Consider the following 18,375-nt stretch of genomic DNA (forward strand, 5'->3'; position numbering starts at 1 on the left):
GATTTATTTTAGTTATTTTCTTATATTTCAAAATTTCCTCTTAGTATTTTGTGTAACACACCACTATTTAACCTTTGTACTAAATGACAAACATGATTGAGGATTTGGTATATTCCTTGCTTTTAGAGTGTCCTTGCAATCCCCACACTGCAGTGTCTGTAAGGCTCCTCTAATTGTTGGAACTTTTTAGAGAACATATAGTGGATGTAACCCTTCTATGAGGATAGAGAAATGACCTCAAGTCCAGTTCCTTTAAGGGTTAAAATATAACTTGTTAAATATTTTAGCAATTGTTATAGCACATTTATCAAGCATCAATTTGTTTTTAAATCCGATATTGAAAATTATCTCTAAATTCCATCTACATTTGTTGTGTGTTTTTATCTTGATGACCAACAATCCTTTTTCTCAAGAATTTATGAACATGTAATATTTAATTGTAAACCAAAAATGAACAAGGAAATTTGTAATGATGTGATCTATCCAATATCAAACATGTGACAACTATCAAATCTGAAAAATCCTTGTAGTAGAACTGTCTAAAATCTAGTTGCCGACATCTTTCTCTTTATGAAAACAAAGTTATGAATCAATGCAACACGAAGATCCATGTGCATGCAATACTTTGTGCTATCATGAAACATATAAGAAGACATGTGCTTGACCTCCATAATTGTTCATTATACCTTGTAGCTTTTACATGGAAAATGAAATAAATATTCTCTATGCCAATACAAGATATAGGAAAAAAATATCTTAATGGAGCTAGTAAACAAACCTTCTTATAGAATTATCTACAATAGGCATGTTTCACATTTTGGATAATCTCTCAATAACTATTATCTTATATTCTCTTATAGTTGATTATAGACTAGTACAATGGCTTAACTTTATGTATTCTAAGGTAGCCAGTGTTGCATGTTTATCAGAATTTGAATCACGGGATTCATCCTACAACTAAATTAACATAAATTATATCCAAAATCGAAATCAAGAAAATTCTTTATAGAAGCAGTAGCTATATTGTAGTTGTATGTTACAACCCACACTAAGGTAAATAAAAGAAAATTAATTTTGGTTGCATAAGTAGCTAATATAGTGTTTAAAATAATTAATGAAAGTTTTGATAATGGAAAAGAGACTATATTAGTCTTAGAAGGCACCCCACACATGGATCATTGACCTCCAAGTCATTCTAATGCGATTGAAGGTTTAGTATTATGACAAGGAAAGCTGCAAGGACTCATTCCCTTGCTTTTGAGTAAAGGATTTTTAAGAATGGTAATAAAATTACAGATTTGGGAAGAGGTTTTTTACCTGCTTTAACAACATCTATTTCAGCCTAAAGGTTTGCTGGAAATTAATTCATACTTGGGATGTGGCTAGTCTAGAAAATACTGCAAACTTGTTCACCGAAGACATGTTGGTATGGTGCTACCATGCTACTAACTTTTACACCAACAACTAGAAAATAGATATGCCCAGAACATGTGATGAATGGTCAGCATTCTGAGGTCTTGGCTCCTAATTATTGACTGGGAATTTTTCTTCTTTTTGAAGCTTAAGGGGCCGAGAGTAAACAGTCCCATTGATGCCAAGATATAAATCAACTATCCAAGTTCCTTGACAAGCAAATTATTGCATATCCATGGGAGATGGTGACAACCAAAATTTTTCCCTTTTAAAGGACCCTTATTTATGTTTCATATCACTGTAGCAGTGGCAAGGACATTGCCTTGTTTGCAACGAGCCAAATTTCTCATTGATGATACATTGACAAATATATTTTACCTCAGAGATGTCCTCTTGCAGACATGGCATGTTATAGAAATAGCCTTTTAGCAGGAAAGGATGACAAGGATCCTTGATGAGAAGGTTCTTCAATTTATGAAAGAATCTTGGAAAGAGTACATTCCAATAGAAGCTTGTGAATGCAATCTGACATATTATGCAAGCAAGCATCCAAGAAGTTTACTAGTTTAGTTGTAGCATGAAGGCATAATTAAAGTATTTATCATCTTGAGAAAGGAGCCTCATCATAGACATTTTTTTCATAGAAAGAGGCAATCGGTGAAAGAAGTTGACTAGATGAAAAAATGAAGGAAAGAGGTATGCACATATTTAGATAAGAGATATTCTCTAGAAAGTAGAATTCATGTATTCAGAGATATGGTAGGAAGGGTTAGATGCATAAATATATTTGAAATCATGTGAATGGTATGTCTTGTTTAAATACTAGATGAAATAAGGACTCTTCCATATGGGTACTCGATGTATAGAAGCATGATGGTTGTGCATAAAACGTGGTGATATTGATCAACATCCGATATGGTATCTGTTAGGGTCCTATGTTCCATAGTAATCAAGATTTGTTAATCTTTCAAGTCAATCAAGGTCAACAATCAAATTTTTGTCTATAATAGCAAAATTTGCCAAGTTATAAAGCAAAGAGTATGAGTCACTATATAGGTTTCATTTCTACTCTCACTCCAAAAATGAAGATCATTTCATCATGGTAGGTCATCTCCATATTCATGAGTCTTTTGATTAATTATGGTCAGTCAAACCCTATCAAGCATACTTGCACCTTCTTTCCTCAGAGATTGAGTCAAAATTATCCTACTAGGGTTTTTGCTATGCTTTCCATTTTCCATGGTTCATAAATTCATTCAGGAGTCAAAGGCCTTCCTTTTAAGCTTATACCTTCTTCATCATAATTCACTAACCATTCTCCATCATTCCCCACATCAAAATCCTTTCATTTCTTTATTTTACCAGAAACCCTAGAAATCTGTTGTGCTTTTACCCTAGGTATGTTTTTTGACCTTTCCCCCCCCTTTTTCTCACTATTTTTGAGAAATTCCACTTCTAGTATTCTCCTAACACCCATATTTATCCCCAATATTTTTCCCATAATTTTTCCTACCTCCCTTCCCTCTCATTCCCTTCCCTTAAGTTGCTGCTCTTTTGTGTTGTGCTTTTACCTAGTCACCATGTTCTCACACTTGTGTGTCATGAAATTGTTACAGGAGATGAATGGGGATGAAATGAAAAATACTCACTGAATTTCAGCTCAAAATGATGCATGATTTTCGACAAATTAGCCATCATCATCTACATCCATTTTGGGATTTTCCAGAGATTTTTGACTCTGATTGGGCTTGAATTTTTTGTGCAGGTGAACTATGATTATATTAACGTTCTTTAAAAATTTCTGCCCATTTGAATTTACCGTTTGGGAGATATGCCCAAAATACAATTTCTACAAGAGAGTTGTTGCACTTTTGACTATGTTTTATCATCATTTTCAAAAGATATTTATGACCAAATGGAGATTGATTTTAGAAAAAAAAGGAGGTTTTTCTTAACCATGGAACCAAGCACAATAAACCCCTTCATGTTTTTCACAGGTGTTATGGTTAAAGAGATATGAGTTTGTCTTCCTTGCTTCTCTTTGCACTATGCTTCTAGACAATCAGTTTTGGAATCAAGTTTGAAGAGGGTAAAATGATGTTTTTGCATGCTTTAAAGGCTCTAGGGTGTAGTGTACATCTCCATGTTTCTTCATAGGTCTTCAGCAACACTCACAACCTCATTCAAGTCATCAAAATTTCAACTGACTATTTGTTTCACTTCTGCCAGGATTTGTTGTGTTTATGTGCGACCAAATTCAAGCTTGGATTCTGAACAAATGGGAAAGTATTGTTGGCATTATGATTCAAGTGTTGTCCTTGATGGCAACTCACTCAGAGGATGGTACAGGTGCTCAGAGGTTGGTACAGGTGATGGCAACTTAATCAGAAGACAAATCTCAGTACAGCATACCAAGGAAGCTCATACACGCCGTTTCGTTAAGCCCAAGTCGCGTGTACACGCAAGTTAGATTCATAAAAAGCGCGTGTATGTGGAAAGGTTCCTTTGGTCCATGGTGGTTAGTCCTTGGAAGTTGTGCCTATGATTTCGGACCATTGTGTCTCGACGGGCGTGTCGATCCCTAGTTTTGAAGTTGATGGTATTGTGTTACTATGGTTTTGGCTCTTGGTATTGAGTTAGGCCTACGACTATATAAGGAGAAGAAGATCATTAGGCAAGATCATCTTTTGACAAGGCTTGAATATCTAAGAGAGAAAGAGATCTGATATGCAGGTTCTGGGTTGCTTGATCTAAGCCAAGGAGAGATCACATCGGTTGATGGAAGACTAGATCTAAGGATAGATCGGGATCTAATGGTTTGAAATGCACTATCATGATATGGTTGATTATGCGTATTTCTAGATCTGCATATTGTCGCAATGTTACGTTTTGGATCTAACTAATGTCTGGTACAGCTGCAAATTGAGAAAGTTTATTTTTAGATCTGTACGCAGGTTGGCTTCGGTAAAAGAGCGTGTATACGCGGGTTTTGCTCATTGAAGTAGCGTATATCTTTTGAAGCTTGATTTTGGGTTTACAGTGGGGTCTGACTGTTATTGCAGAGTTCTGTAGTCTGCTCTGTGTTCTGGTAACTGGTGATTGACAGGGTTCAGTGGTTCAGTGATTCAAAGTTTGGTTGTTTTATGCTTCAATGATCTGTTGTGGAAATTGAATGATTTGTGGTCTTCAGATTGTAATGTTGTGCTTCAGGAATATCCAAGTCTGAAAATGTATGAAAAGTGATATCTGAAAGAAGGAAGATTGTAGGTCAGCACCTACGTACTAGTATCTTGGCTAGTACAAGAGCAAAGGGGGTTGGAGCTCCCTTCCAAGGAAGTTTGGAGAACGAGAGAAGGTTGAAGCCTTCTGCAGGTTGTAGCCTGCATACTGGTATAAGGCTGCACCAGTACAAAAGATTGTAAACTGAAGTTTCATATTAAAGAAAGATAGAGACAACTTGCAGCAGGTGGTTTTCACCCACATTGGGTTTCCACCTTATATCTTGGTGTTCATGTGTGTGGCTTTTTATCTGTTCTATTTTACTGCACATGTTTACTGTTAATGTGATGAATAATGTCCTGATGCACTTAATTGAAGAATAAGCTAACTAAATTGTGAGTTTTCTTCCTATACGCTGTTTTACTTCGTCACAGTAGCGTGTACACGCTGGTTCACTTAACTGAAGTAGCGTATATGTTTCTGAGCATTTAAAAAGTTTGATTAATCAGATAATACTGATTCACCCCCCCTCTCAGTATTATTTCCAACAATTGGTATCAGAGCAGGTCCTTCAGAGAAGCTTGATCGCTTGAAGGAAGATCATTCATCATGAGCAACTACGAGAAAGAAGCATCAATCAGGCCACCGGTTTTTGATGGAACAAATTTCAATTATTGGAAGGTAAGAGTTACTGCATATCTTCAATCTCTTGGTACAGAAGTTTGGGACATTGTAGAAACAGGCTATGCTTTTCCTTCAGCTACTCCTACAGATCCAGCTGAGAAAAAGGCATATGAAACAAATGCAAAAGCAGTCAGTACTCTATTAGGAAGTATATCTCAAACAGAATTCATGAAGGTCATGCACTTCAAATCAGCAAAAGAGATATGGGACAAAATGATCACTAGCTATGAAGGAGATGAACAGGTAAAGCAAGCTAAACTTCAAACTCTCAGGATTCAATATGAGACCCTCAAGATGTATAATGATGAAAGTGTGGCTAATTATTTTCTTCGGGTAGATGAGATTGTTAATTGTATGAAAAATCTGGGTGAAGAAATAAAAGAGACTATAGTAGTTCAAAAGATTCTAAGATCATTATCCCCTAAGTTTGAATCTAAAGTATCTGCAATAGAAGAAAAGGAAAATCTCAAAGTTCTCACTATGTCTCAGCTACATGGAATTCTAACTGCTTATGAAATGAGAAAGGGAGGTCCATCAGACAGAAGGGAAGCTGCTTTTAAGGCATGAAGAAAAGAAGATTACTATGAAGCAAGCCATGTTCCAGAAGAAGAGGAAGAAGAATCAAATTTTGTCAGAAATCTTCAAAGGGGTGCTGGAAGGTTCAGAGGTAAGCTACCTTTCAAATGCTTTGCTTGTGGAAGAGTAGGTCATTATGCTGCAAAATGTCCTAATAAGGATAAAGGAAAAGAACCTGCTAGATGGAATAAGAAACAAAGTGCAAATAAGAAAAGCTACTACACCCATGAAGATAGTGATGGCTTATCAAACAGTGATGAAGATGAACAAGGTAATAAATATAAGCTATTAATGGCATTTGAAGATGATGATTATGAGGATGCTGTAGATGTGGATAATCTCTATAATGAAATTACTAGACTCAAGAGATGCATAGAAGAAAAGAGTGTGATCATTGATACTTTGCAATTTCAAATTGATGAAAAGGAAAAACATCTTGAAAAACTAGAAGGTGAAATTGTTGGTCTCAGAAAAGAAATTGAGAAAACAAAAACTATTAATCTTAAGTTTGTCAAAGGATCTGAAACTTTGGATGAGATTATCAATGTGCAGCGGTCTCCTCTAAACAAGACAGGTTTGGGCTATAATGGAGAAACCTCTCAAGCATCCACCTCAAAAAGTTATCTTGATGCAGCAAGAAGAAATGAGCAGAAGAACAATGAAGATAATCAGGTAAAGCAGGGACGAATTACAAACAGAAACTATCAGGGACAATCCTTCTTAAGGGTGAACAAAAGCTACAACCAACCACAGGTAAAATCTTCTCAGTTTGGCACAAGAATAGATGAAAATAGAAATTACAATCAGTTGGCTGGTAGATTCAATAACCGCAGAAGCTTCTTCAATGGACAATGCTTTTCTTGCCATAACTTTGGTCACAAAGCAGCTCAATGTGTTGCATATAAAACAATCATGACTAGGGAAGCTCAAAAACAAAGAAGTATGACAGGGATTACAAAGAGGACCTATAACAACTTTTCAGTTCTTGAAAATGAAGTTGAATGTTCTATTTGCAATAATTTTGGTCATAAAGAGTCTGAATGCAGGAGCAGGTTTCAGGAGAAAAAGGAACAAGCCACGAGCACCAAAAAATGGAGAATAAAAGAACCTCAGACAGAAAGATGTGGGATAGCGTTTTATGCAGAAGGACAGGAAAATCTATGGTACATTGACAGTGGATGTTCGAAACATATGACAGGTGATAAAGAAAAACTTGAATCTTATTCTACTTTAGAAAAGGGAAAGAAAGTTTCTTTTGGAAATGATACTCCTGCAACTATAAAAGGAAAAGGTATTGCTCCTTTGAAAGAAAAGGTCAAGGCTGGAAATTTTTTGTATGTTGATGGATTGAAGCATAATCTTCTAAGTGTCAGCCAGATGTGTGATCAAAAAACCGAGGTTATTTTCAGATCGAATGGATGTCTTGTTCGTGATCTTGATACAGGTAAAACAGTTCTCAAAGGCAAAAGAACTCCAAATAATCTGTACATATTTGAAGAAGGACAACAACAATGCTATCTTAGCAAGGATGAAGAGCACTGGTTATGGCATCGAAGGTTGGGACATCTAAGCTTCTCACAAATAAGGAAAGCATGCAAATATCAGGCAGTTCGCGATCTTCCAGATATCAAAATTCCAGACAACACCATATGCAAATCTTGTCAGTTTGGAAAGCAAACCAGAACTAACTTTCCAGAGAAGGAAGGATCAGCTAGCTTGCCTCTTGAGCTAGTCCATACAGATGTATGTGGTCCATTTAGGAAAAGGACACCTCGAGGAGAAGAATATCTGATATTATTCATTGATGATTTCTCAAGGTTTGTTTGGTTAGGGCTTATGAAGCACAAAGATGAAGCATTCGAAAAATTCAAATCCTTCAAAGCATTGGCTGAAAATGAATCAGGACACAAAATTAAGTGCCTCAGATCTGACAGAGGTGGGGAGTTCACATCAAATGAATTTTTCGATTTCTGCGATGAACATGGGATAAGAAGAGAATTCTCTACAGCTAGAACTCCTCAGCAAAATGGGGTTGTGGAAAGAATGAACAGAACTATCCAACAAATGGCTCGTGCTATGCTCGATGAATCAGGTACTCCTGCAACCTTCTGGGGTGAAGCTGCACATGCTGCTGTTATCATTCTTAACAAAACAAATGTCCGAGTAAACAGCACTCAAACACCTCATGAGCTTTGGAGTGGTAAAACTCCTTCCGTGAAGCATTTCAAAATCTTTGGGAGCAAATGTTATATTAAGAACACTGATGAGCAACTTGGCAAACTTGAACCTAGAGCAGATGAGGGCATTCTTCTTGGTTATTCTCCACATAGCAAAGCATACAAGTGCTACAATAAAAGACTTGGCAGAATTGTTGACAGTATTGATATAGTGGTTGATGAGAAGGGATATATTCCTAGGCAAGTTCATCATGAAGACATTGAAGAAGATGAAGGTTACTCTCAAAGGCGAAATGATGAAGAAGAAGAACCTCAAGAAGAAGAAGAATCTCAAGAAGAACCAGTGGAGCAGACAAGAATAGAAGAGAAGACTCCATCCAGATATGTCCAAAAGAATCATCCAGAAACTCAGATTGTGGGGCAGAAAGAAGCAGGAGTACAAACAAGAAGGACACTTGCAGAAGCTTCAAGCTACTTGGCTCTACTCTCCTCCATTGAACCACAAAATGTGAAAGAAGCATGCAAAGATGAATGTTGGGTCAAAGCAATGGATGAAGAACTTGAGAAAATCGAAAGGAACAACACTTGGGAATTAGTTCCTAGACCAAAAGATAAGAATGTAATAGGAACAAAATGGGTCTTCAAGAATAAGTTAAATGAAAATGGAGAAGTAATTAGAAACAAGGCCAGACTTGTTTGTAAAGGGTATGCACAGCAAGAAGGAATAGATTTTGAAGAGACCTTTGCTCCTGTGGCAAGACTAGAGGCCATCCGAATGTTCCTTGCTCTCTCAAGCTTTCAAAACTTCAAGGTATTTCAAATGGACGTGAAATCAGCCTTCCTGAATGGAGACTTAGAAGAAGAAGTATATATTGAGCAGCCAGATGGGTTCATTCTTGGAAATGATCCAAACCTTGTATGCAGATTGAAAAAGGCACTCTATGGGCTCAAACAAGCTCCAAGGGCTTGGTACTATCGGTTGGACAAATATCTTCACCAACAAGGCTTTTCAAAAGGATCAGCAGATAGCAATCTCTATATAAAAGTTGAAAATAACAAATTGCTAATTCTTGTTGTTTATGTAGATGATATTATTTTTGGCAGCAATGAAGAGACCATGAGTCAAAACTTTGCCTTGGTTATGCAGAAAGAATTCGAAATGTCACTTCTTGGAGAATTGACATATTTTCTTGGATTGCAAATCCAACAAAATGAAGGAGGTATCTTCTTGTCTCAAACCAAATACCTCAAGCAGATCTTGAAGAAGTATGGCATGGAAGAGTCAAAGCCAGTATGTACACCCATGGTTACAGGATGCAGCCTCAGTGCAAATGATGAATCAGCAGCAGTCCACCAACCCACTTATAGATCCATGATTGGGAGTTTGCTTTATTTGACAGGTACTCGACCAGATATTACACATGCAGTAGGAATGGTTGGAAGATTTCAAGCCAACCCAAAGGAAACTCATCTTCAGGCAGTCAAAAGAATCTTCAAATATCTTCAAGGGACCCAAAACTATGGCTTATGGTATCCTAGAAATACTGATCTCACTCTTCATGCTTACACAGATGCAGATTGGGCTGGAAGTGTGGATGATAGGAAAAGCACAAGTGGAGGTGCTTTCTTCATGGGTTCCAGATTAGTATCTTGGTTCAGCAAGAAACAAAGTTCGATTGCCTTATCTACAGCTGAAGCAGAATATGTGGCTGCAGCATCTTGTTGCACACAACTTCTTTGGATGATGCAGACCTTGCAGGACTTTCAAATCACTTGCACTCCACCTGTCTCTATCTTATGTGATAATACAAGTGCAATCAGCATTTCAAAGAATCCTGTCATGCACTCAAAGACCAAGCACATACCAATCAAGTACCATTTTCTTCGGGAACAAGTGCTTGAGCAGAAGGTCAAGTTGGAGTATGTTCCTTCTAAAGAGCAAGTTGCTGATATTCTCACAAAACCACTGCCCAGGGAAACTTTTGAATATCTCAGACAAAAGCTGGGAGTAGTTGATGCTTCATCCTGTTGTTGAAGTTTGTTTGTTCTACAGAAAAGTTGGTATACGCAGGTTACGGAAGGGATATGAGCGTATACACGCGGATTCATGCTGGGTAAGTCGCGTGTATGCTGGACGCTTGTTTCAGAAAGAATATCCGCGTACATACGCTGTTTTGTACAGGATAAAACGCGTATATGAAGTTCTGAACAGCAAGGGAAAACTCTGAAGTTCTGGACAGCAATAGGAATGTCAGAATTCTTCAGGCACAGTTTCAGGGAGTGCAACAGGCACAGGTTCAGGGGGAGCAGCTCAAAAGTCTCATAAAGCATTGTTGGCATTCAGATGTTTTGGTTGTTGGTTTCAGGAGAAGGAGCTCAGAAAGAAATTCTGGTTGCTGATCTAACAAGATGTTTATCAGATGCTGCTGGTGTCTTTCCTAAGTCTTGGTCTAGATCTGTTGTCTCTATGTCATGTATCTCTCTTGTCATATCTCTTTTATGGTATCAAGGTCATGTAACGGCCTTTGTTGGTTTCCCCACTATGCCTGGGATGAATGCTGTAATATAATTGGTTGTTTCTGTTATGTCCCCTCTTGGTAGGGAGTATGGATGTATGTATTGAGTCTTTTGGTGATAGGAAGGTCCCTTATGGTGTATAAGTCTTGGTTCTTGTTGAAGAACATCTTTTGCAGATCTGGCCTTCGGTCAGGGGGAGCACAAGTCAGCACAGCCAAACAGAGATATCAGCATGTCCTCAGGGGGAGCACAGCCCTTTGCCCTTGATGTCAAAGGGGGAGAGTGACTTGGTGTGATGGTTGCCATCAAGTCCAAAGGGGGAGATTGTTGGCATTATGATTCAAGTGTTGTCCTTGATGGCAACTCACTCAGAGGATGGTACAGGTGCTCAGAGGTTGGTACAGGTGATGGCAACTTAATCAGAAGACAGATCTCAGTACAGCATACCAAGGAAGCTCATACACGCCGTTTCGTTAAGCCCAAGTCGCGTGTACACGCAAGTTAGATTCATAAAAAGCGCGTGTATGTGGAAAGGTTCCTTTGGTCCATGGTGGTTAGTCCTTGGAAGTTGTGCCTATGATTTCGGACCATTATGTCTCGACGGGCGTGTCGATCCCTAGTTTTGAAGTTGATGGTATTGTGTTACTATGGTTTTGGCTCTTGGTATTGAGTTAGGCCTAAGACTATATAAGGAGAAGAAGATCATTAGGCAAGATCATCTTTTGACAAGGCTTGAATATCTAAGAGAGAAAGAGATCTGATATGCAGGTTCTGGGTTGCTTGATCTAAGCCAAGGAGAGATCACATCGGTTGATGGAAGACTAGATCTAAGGATAGATCGGGATCTAATGGTTTGAAATGCACTATCATGATATGGTTGATTATGCGTATTTCTAGATCTGCATATTGTCGCAATGTTACGTTTTGGATCTAACTAATGTCTGGTACAGCTGCAAATTGAGAAAGTTTATTTTTAGATCTGTACGCAGGTTGGCTTCGGTAAAAGAGCGTGTATACGCGGGTTTTGCTCATTGAAGTAGCGTATATCTTTTGAAGCTTGATTTTGGGTTTACAGTGGGGTCTGACTGTTATTGCAGAGTTCTGTAGTCTGCTCTGTGTTCTGGTAACTGGTGATTGACAGGGTTCAGTGGTTCAGTGATTCAAAGTTTGGTTGTTTTATGCTTCAATGATCTGTTGTGGAAATTGAATGATTTGTGGTCTTCAGATTGTAATGTTGTGCTTCAGGAATATCCAAGTCTGAAAATGTATGAAAAGTGATATCTGAAAGAAGGAAGATTGTAGGTCAGCACCTACGTACTAGTATCTTGGCTAGTACAAGAGCAAAGGGGGTTGGAGCTCCCTTCCAAGGAAGTTTGGAGAACGAGAGAAGGTTGAAGCCTTCTGCAGGTTGTAGCCTGCATACTGGTATAAGGCTGCACCAGTACAAAAGATTGTAAACTGAAGTTTCATATTAAAGAAAGATAGAGACAACTTGCAGCAGGTGGTTTTCACCCACATTGGGTTTCCACCTTATATCTTGGTGTTCATGTGTGTGGCTTTTTATCTGTTCTGTTTTACTGCACATGTTTACTGTTAATGTGATGAATAATGTCCTGATGCACTTAATTGAAGAATAAGCTAACTAAATTGTGAGTTTTCTTCCTATACGCTGTTTTACTTCGTCACAGTAGCGTGTACACGCTGGTTCACTTAACTGAAGTAGCGTATATGTTTCTGAGCATTTAAAAAGTTTGATTAATCAGATAATACTGATTCACCCCCCCTCTCAGTATTATTTCCAACAAGTATTTTTGAAAATAGGAGGAGGTTTTTGCTCATAACATATCCAGAAACAAAATAATATATCATTTTCTACAAAGGAGTTACTGTATTGGAGTTATAGGTGGCACTTTGAGACCCAATTTTCACAATTTCGCTATGCTAGAATTGTTGACAGGGTTGTAGAACTTTTTTAAATTCGACTTGGTGGACCTCCAAATTGGCATGGTTGACCACAAACCTATTTTGATAATGAATTTTGAGGATTTTTATATCATATCCCATGATTAGATATTTATTTACCACATCTTTAGTTAGTCAAAAACCAAACCCTAGATGGTAGGATATGGGAAAATTTTGTAAATATTTTATCCATCAATGCTAGGGAGTGTGAGGACCAAGTTCTAGGGAAGCATAAGGGAGCAATCATTTAAAATGCATGAAATGAATTTTAAGCGAGTTCTAGGTGTGGTAAGGAGGGATTGAAAAGGTATACTAGCTAGTGCTAAGGCATCACAAGGAAGAAGTAGGTCAAAATTCCTGGAAATGAACAAATAAGAGTGCAGTGTGCCAAGGAGTGTTGGAGAATTATAGGTGCCTCAAGGACGAAGTGTGTAAGGATAAGTTCAGAATAGGAATTGTAGGAGGCAAGCCTATGGAATAATTTGGGTTGGGCATAACTTTTTTTTTTCAATGACTTCGTTGGGTTCCCAAGTCGCAAAAAAGTAAGGCTATCTATGAGGGCATGACAACTATGGAGTGCCAAGGTGTTCTAGGGAATGCCAAGAAGTACTAACACATGCTAGACAGTTCCAAGGAATTTTAGGCATGCCAATAAATGCCAAGTGCTAAGGCATGCCTAGAAGTTCTAGGCACCAGGGTGTGGCACCAACACATACTAGGGAGTGTGATCCGGATTTAAACAGGAACGCAATAGATTACAGAGATAACCGTAAACACAAAGATGCGGTGGAAATAATACTTCATTTCATTACTGTAAAATACTGAAATATGCTTACAACCAGAAATGGAAAGAAACCAGCTAGGGCGATGGTAGCTTATCTCTGAGAAGAGATGTGGCAGCTACATGCCTCTGAACTGTTCCGAACTGTCTTACAATGAGGCTCGAAGGCCTATTTATTGTTGAGAAACAATGGAAAACCCTTCACATCCCGAAACCTAACCCTAGAAGATGAAACGCCAAACTATGGGCCGCGTTTGGGGTAAATTGGTACATCAATTTCCCGGGGTCGTAACTTTGGCATACGATCTCCGTTTGACGCATACAATATCTTGTTAGAAAGATATATCCGAGCACTACCATTGTTGGAAAAGGCAACATCGGTCCATTCCATGGACCCATGTTGCCCCCGGATTCCCCAAAAAACGTCGTTTAGGGCCTCAAAACAGCTTTGGAAGTTCAGGACCCGAAAAACTACTAAAAATAGTAATTTGTGCTATAATTAAGGAAACTGAAAATGCTGAGAGAGACAGTTGTGGGGGTCCAAATGGGATAGGTGGGTGGCCACCAACATCCACCTGGATCATTCCTCCCCCCTTAGGAAGCAATGGTCCCCATTGCGTTGAGTTCCTCCATCTGTTGAACTTGTCCTGCAATCTCTGATGTGTCCAGTGATGGTGGGAAGCATGGTTGACGATGGTCCACATTGAACATTTGGTGCCGGTGAAGGAATGGAGGAATGACGTGCTCCAAAGCATTGTCTCCCATAGCCTTGGTACTACTGGAAGGACCATGTCGAAGTGGTCTGAGCTTCTGATGGGTTCTAGTAAGGCGTTCTTTCTGTCGATGCAACCAGACTTTGTTGCCCACCTGAAACTTGTGTGGTACCCATGTGGGTGAGGAGAAGTTGTTCCTGTGTTTTTTCATGACTGTATCCCTTTGCTGCTGCTGCTGCATGGAGGAACCCTTTGCAGGGGTCATGGATGTAGCAATGATCTTCCCCTTATTTTGGGAGTGAACCAGACAGATGAATTTCCTGGTCTGTGATATGAGCTTGCTGCCTTTCTTGGTAGTGATCAAAGATGTGGCGGTAGGTGGGGCTACCTCCAGTATCCTGTATAATGAATTATTCAAAGAAATAATGACGGCACGAGGCCTAGACTCATACACAACATGTCGCCTCCACAAGTATGGCTGGCCTAATAATACATCACAAACATCTAGAGGTGTAACATCACACAATACCTCGTTTGTGAAGGGTTTGATGCTGTAGGGAAGGCGGCACTGCTGGCGAACTTTCAGATCTCGTCCTTCGTGAAGCCACCCGATACTGTACGGTTATGGGTGCGGTGTAGTCGGTAGGCCCAACCGCTTCACGACCTCTGTTGAAATGAGGTTCTTTTGGCTCCCACTGTCGACAATGAATTGCAGTGGCGAACCCTTCACCCACATCTGTGAGTGGAAAAGACGCTCCCCTTCCTCTGGATTTTCCGGCTCATTTTTCTGGATCTTGGCAGTGGCAACAGTGGTGGTGGGATCCGCATCAATGATTTGCTTCCCCTTTCCATTCCCCTTGTCGGGTTCTGGCTCAGGGTCAGAACATGCATCTGATTCGAAAGCCTTCAACTCGGCCACCAACGACTGCTTGGTCCGACACTCACTTGTGTTATGAGTGGGACTCTTGTGGAACTCACACCACTTTCCTATGTCCTTCTTGGGCTTCGTGGTGTTGTTCTTTTCTTGCGGCTTCGACGGGTTGTCTTGGGTCACCCCGCCTTGGCTTTGTCCTTTGGGCTTCGGATTTGTAGATCCAAAGTCTCGCTTCTTCTGTTTGAACTTTTTCTTGATTTTGACAGCGTATCGGTATGCTATGCCGAGTGAGGAGATGTTCAAGAACACCATCTCTTCCTGGATGTTTCTGTGTAGGCAGCCGCGGTATTTGAGTACCAGATGCCGCTCAGTATCTTTGATACCCAACTGTGTGCGAAGGGTATGAAAAATGTTTGTGAACTCCAGCACATCTTGGTCTCGTCCCTGCCGCAGTGTGGTCCATTTGATGTATTTTTCCTCATAGGTTCCGACAGGGTAGTACTGCTCCTTGATGGCATCCCGGAAGTCATTCCAAGTGGGTGCGGCTGAAAATAGTGAGCCTGTACTTTCATCCTTCTGCTCGCAGTAGGTTTCCCACCAGTCCTTGACGTGGGGGCTGCTTTGAGAAGAGCGAAAACAATCTTTTCCCGACTTGAAAATTCATGAACAGAAAAATACCCATCTAGCAGATTTAACCATTTATCTACGACATCTGCATCTATTTTACCCTCGAAGATGGGGATTTCAAAATTCACTTGTACCTTAAATGGTGTGGCGTTTCTAGAGTCGCTGTTGGAAGCCGATGTGTTGCCTCTGGGTAGCCGCTGAAGGATCTGCGCAAAGCTATCCATAATCGCGTTCCTTTGCCGCTCGAGGGCTTCTTCGAGTAAGATTTTGATAGGATCTCCTGCCCCCTCATCTTTCTTCTCATCCGCCATGGGAGGCCGTCGGGATTTTCGAGGCTGGTCTTGCAAAGGTTCGACCAGTTCAAGCCCTAACTCCTTATACCCCGACCTCGTTGGGGACATGCAAATAAAAACAGAGAAAAAGCAGACCACTCTGATACCACTGATCCGGATTTAAACAGGAACGAAATAGATTACAGAGATAACCATAAACACAAAGATGCGGTGGAAATAATACTTCATTTCATTACTGTAAAATATTGAAATATGCTTACAACCAGAAATGGAAAGAAACCAGCTAGGGCGATGGTAGCTTATCTCTGAGAAGAGATGTGGCGGCTACATGCCTTTGAACTGTTCCGAACTGTCTTACAATGAGGCTCGAAGGCCTATTTATTGTTGAGAAACAATGGAAAACCCTTCACATCCCGAAACCTAACCCTAGAAGATGAAACGCCAAACTATGGGCCCCGTTTGGGGTAAATTGGTACATCAATTTCCCGGGGTCGTAACTTTGGCATACGATCTCCGTTTGACGCATACAATATCTTGTTAGAAAGATCTATCCGAGCACTACCATTGCTGGAATAGGCAACATCGGTCCATTCCATGGACCCATGTTGCCCCCGGATTCCCCAAAAAACGTCGTTTAGGGCCTTAAAACGGCTCCGGAAGTTCAGGACCCGAAAAACTGCTAAAAATAGTAAGTTGTGCTATAATTAAGGAAACTGAAAATGCTGAGAGAGACAGTTGTGGGGGTCCAAATGGGATAGGTGGGTGGCCACCAACATCCACCTGGATCAGAGTGTTAGGTCCAAGTTATAGGGAAACACAACGGAGCAATAGTTTCAAATGCATGGAAATGAATGAATAAGAGTGTGATAGAGAGCGTTAGCTAGTAAGTACGATTTGTACTAAGTGTCGAGGAGTTTTAAGGAGTGCCAAAGCATGCCAAGAAATGTAGGGGATGCTAACATGTGCTACATAGTGCCAAGGGATTATTTGGCATGCCAGATGTTATGGCATGTCAAGATGTAAAATTTATTGCTTAGTTGTTTAATTTTATGACCATAGTTGGATGTGAGCCTTGTCTTCAGAAATTTTTAAGTTGGATATGTTGAATTATGCATAAGTAGCCTAGGATGAGTTATATGAAGTTCTTAGGTGAACAAGGCATAGTCTAGTTGTAGTAATTGTAACTTGGTCAAGCTGTTGTTATAGTTAAGTTGTTGTTATAGTTGAGGTAGGATTTTGTTGGGTTCCCATGTTGCAAAAAATGTAAGGGTAGTTGTGAGGGAATGATAGCTATGCAGTGTTAGGGTGTGCTAAGGAATGAAAATGCCTGCTAACGCATGCCAGACAATTTTGTGGTATGATGGTTTGATTTAACTTTATGGTGTTATTTTGTTGTTCACTTTGCATAGCACTATTTTTCCTAGTTTGGAACATTATAGTCAGCGAGTTCCAGGTGTGCTAAGGAGGGAGTGACAAGGTATGCTATGCATTTCTGCCATGGAATGCTAGACTGCTAGGGAATCTTACCAAGATGTGCTAAGCACGAAGGTGTGCCAATGCATGTGGGAGTGCCAGAGAAACATAGGGGAGCACTAGGTAAAAATGCATGGAAATGAATGAATAAGAGTGTGTGATAGGGAGTGTCAGTGAGCTCCAAGTGTGTTATGCAGAGAGTGACATGGTATCCTAGGTTGCATTAAGTCATGCTAGATTTCTAGGGTGACATGCAACCAAGATGTGCTAGGTGCCAGGGTGTGTTAACATGTGCTAGGACGTGTTAGGAAGTGCCAGGGAAACACAAGAGTGCACTATGTCAAATTAGTGCATGAAAATGAACAAATAAGAGTTTCTGACAGGAAGTGTCAGTGATATACAAGTGTGCTAAGGGAGTAACAAGGTATGGTAGGCAGTGCTGAGGCATGCTAGAGGCCAAGGTAACATTCCAATATGTGCCACATGATAGGGTGTGCCAATGCATGCTAGGGAGTGTTATGGAGTGCCAACGAAACAAAGGGATCATTAGTTTCAATTACATGGAAATGAATGAATAAGAGTGTGTGACATGGAGTGCTAGTGTCAGGCAGAAAGAGTCGATAGTGCGGACACAACCAACCTCCCTAGGAGCCTAAGACTCTCTAGTGACAAACAAGACAAACAAGAGCAATCCTTCTCTAAACATGCATTTACCATACGAGAAATCAAGTGTTTAGATCCTACCTATAGTCCAACGCTATTGCAGCAGTCCAGCCTCGCCGATCCGGATGAGCTCCTCCTTCACTTCGAAACCTGCATTCACTAACAATCAAACGATTAAATAGCACTTGATAATCTCATAAAATAAAACATATTTAACATATAGACCAAGGAGTACATGAAACAACTCATAAATAACAAGTTTTTGAGAAGAATGGACTCATTTGCATTAATAGGAAACAAAAGGAACAATTACAACCTGAGCCTTGGTGTTGTGCAAGTCCCTCCTAGGGTCCATCAAGAGTTCTTCTTTACTTTGACAAAGCTCACCCACTTCCAAATAGAA

The sequence above is a fragment of the Pinus tabuliformis genome, chromosome 7 (genome assembly GCF_031772625.1).
Source record: "Pinus tabuliformis cultivar Carrire ecotype Pingquan chromosome 7, CPIR1, whole genome shotgun sequence".
Taxonomy (NCBI): Eukaryota; Viridiplantae; Streptophyta; class Pinopsida; order Pinales; family Pinaceae; genus Pinus; species Pinus tabuliformis.